Source organism: Hetaerina americana, unplaced genomic scaffold (genome assembly GCF_022747635.1).
Source record: "Hetaerina americana unplaced genomic scaffold, ioHetAmer1.1.p SCAF_60, whole genome shotgun sequence".
NCBI lineage: Eukaryota > Metazoa > Arthropoda > Insecta > Odonata > Calopterygidae > Hetaerina > Hetaerina americana.
In genome coordinates, this window is record NW_027287206.1 from 1,792,549 (window position 1) to 1,799,871 (window position 7,323).

The window sequence follows — 7,323 nt, forward strand, 5'->3', positions numbered from 1 at the left end:
TAAGTGAACCACCAGATTTGATACTACATGATTCAATTTTTTTTAATCTTTGAGATTGCTTCTATTCAATTCTTTGTCTTAGCTATGACATATTTCTTTCCGATTGTTATGAAGTTTCGAGTCAATGAACAGAGCAGCTTGGTGTACATGTACAATGAAGGTGCCGAAAATTGGTACAAATTAGTAAGTTAGATTTAAAGTACCAGTAACGTATATAATTTCTAAAAGTAAGTACAAACATGGAACTACTATCATCTTCCTACATCGTTATCTACTCACTGAGGAGGTTATGATGCATGCTTCAGTTTGTAGTCTGCATTCAAAAAATATATACTGGACAACAAAGTATATTTAAAGACTTTAGACAGTATTTTTAAAGACATCACCCTGCGCGCCGGATAATAAAAGTGCCTAATCTGGAAACTGGTGGCAATGCGATGTCATTGACATATGACATGCCGTATAACATTCGATCGATTCCCTTTCAGGATAGGTAACGTGAAGAAAACTGTTTTTAGGCTATTTCAGAAAACACTTCCTTTCATTTCTCTAACATGACCCTCTCCTTGCTTAGTTCTCTCAACTCTGCCACACTCACGCATGCTTTTCTGTTCCGAATACTCCTAACATTCCTCATGCCTTGAGTCTCTCTTTGGCCACATTCACTTATGACTTCCTGGATATATCCGTTTCTCTCTCTCAAACAACTCTCTTCTATCTGTCTCCTATCACGTATATTTTGTAATTTTACTCGCACCCACTATCACACTATACCCTCAACAGAAGATAACACTTCTTCATTCTTTTCTCTCGGTCGTGCATCCAATATACACAATCCTTTGTAATCTGGTAGATTCCTAACCTATCGCTCTTATTTTTACTACAGACATTTCTCACGTACACCGTAATTGAGTTCTAGGAAAGTTGCTGGAGATACCGCAATGGTAACTTTCAATGGGATAATCCGCTGATTCGCATTACAGTGCAAACATTTCAAACTGTACAAATAATTTGCCTTGAGCAGGATTCGAACCTGTATCCCTCTATGTCCGGCAGATTGCTTAAGTCAGTTAAGCTACCCTAAGAGGCGTCCTCTTACATTCCGAGATTCTGGAGTGTACAAGGGGGGAGGTTGTTAAGGTCCCATTTGGATAGGATGAGGGGCGGAGGTTCGGGCGACGGTGGCGGCGGGAGTTCAGTAAGCGGTAAGGAGAGTCCAAGAAGGAACAAGGACTCGGAAAGAATAGATTGCTTTCCAGATGACAACTATGCCTTCGAGTAAAATTTCGAAGAGCAGACGAAATTATGTGATTTGTTGAATCAATGACTGAGGAGATGGAAATAATGTGATCACATGCGAAAAATAAGTCTGCGTTCGTATTTATTTGGAAGATAAGTGCATGTAATTTTTATCAGTAAACAATGCTGCATAATGCAAGTAATTTTGTTAACTGAACTGGTACAAATTAAAGACAAATGGAATTAAAGTATACGTAGGAGTGGCAAACTTCAGGTTCTCTTCAGGTGAACAAGATGGGTGAATGAAACATTTTTAATGAGTCATGCGACGTAGTTCCCTGTCTGAGTTTCCATGGAGTCCCAGAGATGACATGAGCTAAGGAAAAATGCTTTTCAAAGGGTCTCAGCGAGAAAGCATGAAATTTCCAACGGCTTCACTCCAATCAATACAGGGCTGGAGTTTTCCTAGAAATTACGAGCTAAGTAGCCTTCAGTACCGGTATTTACGATTCTTTGTGTCAAGCAAGCAGATACAGTAATCCTTGCGATCAACGGTAGTGCGTCAGTCAAGGTCTCTTTTGCCAGTTTTTCTCTGCTCATCACGTCTACCATCGTAAATATATCTCGTGCCAGTGTTGACCAAAGGATGCTGTATATGATCCTGCTCATGGGACAAGCCACTGTACACAGACGAGCAACAGTCAATCAGTAGAAGGTGAAGAGTTGTCACAAGGTGCTTCCTCGGGGCAAGTTTGGTGCTCCTGAAAACATTTCCCGTACATGAGACGTTATATGCTCCTTCCAGGATGGTTGAGAACCTAAGAACCTCTCTAGCGCTGCAAACAAACGATTTATTATAGACGATCAATGTCTAGAATTGAATAGGCCAAAATAAATCCTGTGAAAATGGGAGGGGGAGCCGAATGTAATATTTATGATTTTAGAAATGACCTCCTCACGTTGAGAAAGGTGGTTGTGCCACCGAAACGTTCAAAAACCAAAACTGTGAGTGTTTCTTTAGTTTGTTTCTCTACATTATATATATACCATCGCCATATCCATTCAAACGGATAGAGAGTTAAGGTAAAGGAATAGGAACACATACTGGGATAGAACAACCACAGGAATGGTGGAGAAGGTGGAAAAGAGTAGGCCAAAAGCGCAAAAAAGATCCTCGACCGGGACTTGAATTGTGTTTTTCCTTGACGTATTTATCTATCCCTTTTTCTTATATCTATAGCATGTGAATAAAAATATATATGTATGCACCAGGTCTGTCCACACAATAAGTACGATAACTCTTGGGAAAAAATTATTGCAGGTCAAGGTATAAATTGCTAAAATTCTTCATAAGAGCACCCTTATGTATTGACACTACAATACCAGTGACCCCGCCAGTTGTGGTATGATTCCTGTAAGGGTTCAACAAAACTCTCATTTAGGCACATTGTCATGGCCCCTTTGACATACCCCAGGGTTCAAAATGGTACTCAAAGGGGTTATACTTGGGTAGTACTCAAAGACCCATGTCTCGTCACTAGTAAGCACCTATTGTAAAAAAATCGGCTCACTTTCACCGTGGTCCAAGAGAACCAAGGCAAGATTGTCACACAAGCAGTCTTCTGAGAGCCCCTTGGGACCCATCTTGGCACACCTATTTCAAGGCTTAATCCTCTGTAAGAATGCAATGCACTGTGGTTTTCTGAATATTGCCTTCTTCTGCTAACTTCCTGATATATGGGGGTCAATGAGAATTGGATATATTCTCACTTATTACACACATTACACATTTTAGTCACACTGTGTAGTTGATGCATGTCCAGGGCATTCCTCATCATAAACCTCCTTGTTAGCCTCCCAGAATATCCTGTGGAAGCAGAAAACTTGGGACATTTCTCCATCTCCATAAGCATCCCTAACCATGTTCATGGTCTCGGAACTCAATTTTCCAAGCTTAATGCATCATTGTATCGCATATCATTTCTCCATGGAAAGTGGCATCGTGAATTCGTGACGTGACCGTCGAACAAGGGTCCAGTATAGCAGCAAACCGCACACAGTAAATGCCCACAGTTAACTGACGTGGATCCAGCAGCTTTCTCAAGATCTCCCATTACCTTTCCCACCACAAATCACCCTACCCCAGCCATCTGCATTGGTAGGAAGAAAATCATTCTACTTATTTTTGGGACGGACCCTGTATATATATTATTATTTAATAATCTACCGGTTGGGGTAGGTTTTGGATGGACACAACTACCAAATAAATATTTGTGACTCCTAACAAAACACAATCCAGCAACCTACTTTACATCAGGTCCCTCATCATTTCTGAGTACTTCATTCCTCCCTTCAACCCATCCAACATCCCTATCCTGTTCCTGCCTTTTCCTCGTTTGCCTAACATTCTCCCCTATATTACAACCTTCAATATCCCACTGCCGATCAATACGCCCTTCATACATTTTTCCTGCCTCCTTAGGATATCTCACAACAAACCCCTCTCCTCGCCCACCTTATCTAGTACTCCCTCATTTGTTTTCCTTTCGATCTATTTCACCTTCTCCATTCATCTCCACGCCCACATTTCAAAAGCCTCCAATCTGCGTCTATCCTCCTGCTTCAACGACCACGTTTCCGCGCCGTTCATAACCACGCTCCATTTAAAAGTTTTCAAGGGTCTTTTTTTATCATCCTTACTCAACGCCCCTGCCATCAACTCCCTCCTCCTTGTGAAAGCCTCTTTGCCCAACGCAATTCTTCTCCTTACGCCCCTCCCATTATGACCAAGTTCATCCAAAATACTTCCGAGATACGTAAACTGTTCAACCTGCTAGAGTTTTTGCCTTCCTAATTTAATGTTAAGCATAGCTTTTCTCTTTCTGGAAAATCGCATAACCTTTGTTTCATTAAAATTGATTCTCATTCCATGTCTATCACACTGAGTTTCTAATTCACTCAGCAATGCTTGGCTGACTGACGAACTAAAGCTTGGTCAACTGATTATACCTATTCCCCTCCGACTTTCATCCCTACCTCCAGTTCTTCCCATGCCTCTTTAATCATTTTCTCTGCATACAGGTTGAACAGCAACGGTGATAATGGGCAACCCTGCCTTACACCTCTTCCTAACACTGACCAACCGGACTCCCCGTTCCCCACCCGCACCTGAGCAGTCTGAGACATGTACAGGTTTCGGATTAGCCTCCTGTCCCTCCAATCTATTCCTATTTCCTGCAATATACTCATTGGCTTTTCTTAATTCACTCGATCAAACGGCTTTTCGAAATCTATGAAACAGACAAATACGTCCTGATTGTATTCTATATTCCTCTCGATTAGTGATCTCATTACTGCAATGGCATCACGCGTACATCTCCCCTTCCTGAACCCAAACTGATCATACCCTAAGTATTCATTTGCCCTGCTCTCTATCCTTTTGTTGATGATTCCGAGAAGAAATTTTACTGCGTGTGAAATGGAACTTGCTTTTCTGTAGTCCTCACATGATGTAGCCTTTACCTTTTTCGGAATAGGAGCTAACACTGATTTCACAAAGTCTTCCGGCCAGATTCCCTCCTAATAGACACTACGAATCAGTCCATATACAGGACGGTAGACTTCCTCCGAAATTTTCCCAAACCTTTTTGTAGTTCCACAGGCATGTTGTTCACCCCCACCACCTTACTTGATTTCATCCCCCTTAATGCCCTTTCTATCTCATCGCCGTGTATCTCTGGACCTAAGCTATCGTATATTCATCTACGTCATGTTCCTTTTCTGCGTCTAGCCTTGTTGGCCCAAGTTCTTTACCATGCAGTGCTTCTATATATTCCCTCCATCTCTCTTGGATCTTTTATGTGTCAATTATTTATGTTACCCGACTTATCTCTGACTGCTAGCACCGATCTTTCTGTCATACTTCCCGATAGTGGTTTAACCTTGCTGTTTAGCGCACCATTTTCACCTTTCCTCTGCAAACTCTCCCTATCCTCGCAATGCGTCTTCCACTATGCTTCTTTTGCTTTATTCGCTACCCATCGTAATTCGTTTTTAAATCTTTGTTCTTATTTCTACCTAATTCTGTGTTTACAATCTTCCATTTTCTTCTCTCATCTATCTTTTTAATCATCTCATCCGCGATCCTTGGCTTCATTGTCCTTTTCCCATTTACTATTTCTAGTTTCCCTGGTGCCTTTCGATATCCCCTTTTTGAAACATTCCCTTTTTCATCAAAAGTACTCAGCTCTTTTCTCACTAATCTATTGATTTTCTCTATAGTCTGCTGATACTCCTTCCTTTTCAATCCAATTAATGCTTTCAGATTCCATTTCCTAACACGCCTTCCCTGCCTTATCTTTTTGATTCGGACGGTAAACTCCATGAGTATTGAATTGTGATTTAAGTCCGCCTCCACTCCCGGGAAACTGTCAAACAAAATCGGTAGTCTTCTTCTGCGTTTTCTGTACTGCTGCTGTCGCTTTTGCTTTGCAAGTGTTTCGTGAGATGACGGCTGAGGAAGACTTGCCTCTCCCGCTGCCGGGCACGACACACGGCCGATTGGGCCGAGCCCCGTATTTGCCAGGACTGATTTTCTCTCTACTATCCATGATAAAGTCTTGGGAAAAATAATATGGGTGGGTCAAGAGAGAGAGAAGGAAGGATGATTCCTTCTCTTCAGAAAGGTGCCTTGTACAGCTCTAGGGGTCATCGGAAAGCACAAGCTCTTCTAGCACGTCAAGGTTGTAGTACAAAGGGGGAATCGAAAGGTAAAAACCAAAAAAGGGAGGAAGTGGATGAATGTAAGAAGGGGATAAAGAAGTGGAGGAGGGAAAGTGATAAAATGTATACGATGCCAAATAGCTGATAGCTCAAAATCAGGGGGAAAGGAAATGTGTAAGAAAGACATTAGGATGGGAGAAGTGGTTTAAAAAATGTTGAAGAATTAATATAGGGTGGGAGAGCTGAAAAGTTAATTAATTTTAATTACAGGGTCTCGTTCTGCACCCAGAAACTCAAACCTCTGTCATCGGAATTCCTGTATTTCATCTTTACGTGAACAGTATTCACACAGCAGATAATAACGTCCTACGTTTTCCTAAGACGCAATGGTTTTGAGAAATATCTGTAGTACCGAGGATAAAGTAGCGTTAGAGATAGCATTACTGCATTGAAGAGTTTGGAATAAAGAATGGCAATTATGCTTGAATAAATGTATAGAAATGAATTTTAAGAGTATTTAATTCTCGATTTCTTTCTTGATATTTACTGCATCAAAAAATACCGGAAGTGTTGGCTCTTTTAATTGCTGATGTTCCTTACGATTTGAGAGAAACATAACTGAAAGAAGAAAGAAATATTAAAAAAATAATATTGGGGAAATGTGGCGAGGGCATTATAGAGCGATAGCATCTTTCCTTGTGCTTCATATAGAGTATGCTGCTAGTATATGGGACCATCACAGGAGGCTAATCCGCAACCTTGAATTTTTAACGATGATCGTACTATTATTAATATTGAATCCCGTATAAATTTGTCTGTCCGATGCAAAATTTTTGGTGTTAAATGAACTATTGCTAGGGCCGAACTTCACCTCATTTAAAGCTACCTAATTTGGCAAAAAATACCAGAGACCCACACAGAGACGTACACGCTGAGCAACACTTTTTAGATTGAAGTAAGACTAGAACAATAAGTTTGATTTCCCATGCCGCTAAAGAGTTTCTCAGGATCATTAAGAAAAGGATGGAGAGCAAGGCAAATGATTACTTAGGGGATGGTCAGTTTGGCTTTAGGAAGGGGAGAGGCATGCGGGATGTCATGGCAGAAATGATATCACTAATCGAGAGGAATATACGAAATTTTATTTGAAAGAGGATACTTTAAACTACTTCTCAACATAATCTCCAAGCAAATTAAGGCATTTGTCATAACGTGTGACAAGTTTCTGTATTCCTGCTGCATAGTCCTTCGCCGCCAGCTCATTGAGATACGCGAGGGACCCATCTTGCACAAATTTTTGCATAATGCAGATGGTGTTTAACAATTTCATGAACAATTGTTCGAGAAACATTGGGAAAATGC

General features: G+C 40.9%; 1 protein-coding gene across 1 annotated transcript in view; it reads left to right on the forward strand.

Moving 5' to 3' along the window:
- The window catches only part of LOC139695601 (zinc finger CCHC domain-containing protein 24-like), a 65,554-nt gene that overhangs the window by 49,615 nt on the left and 8,616 nt on the right, over positions 1-7,323 (forward strand). The window lies entirely within an intron of this gene.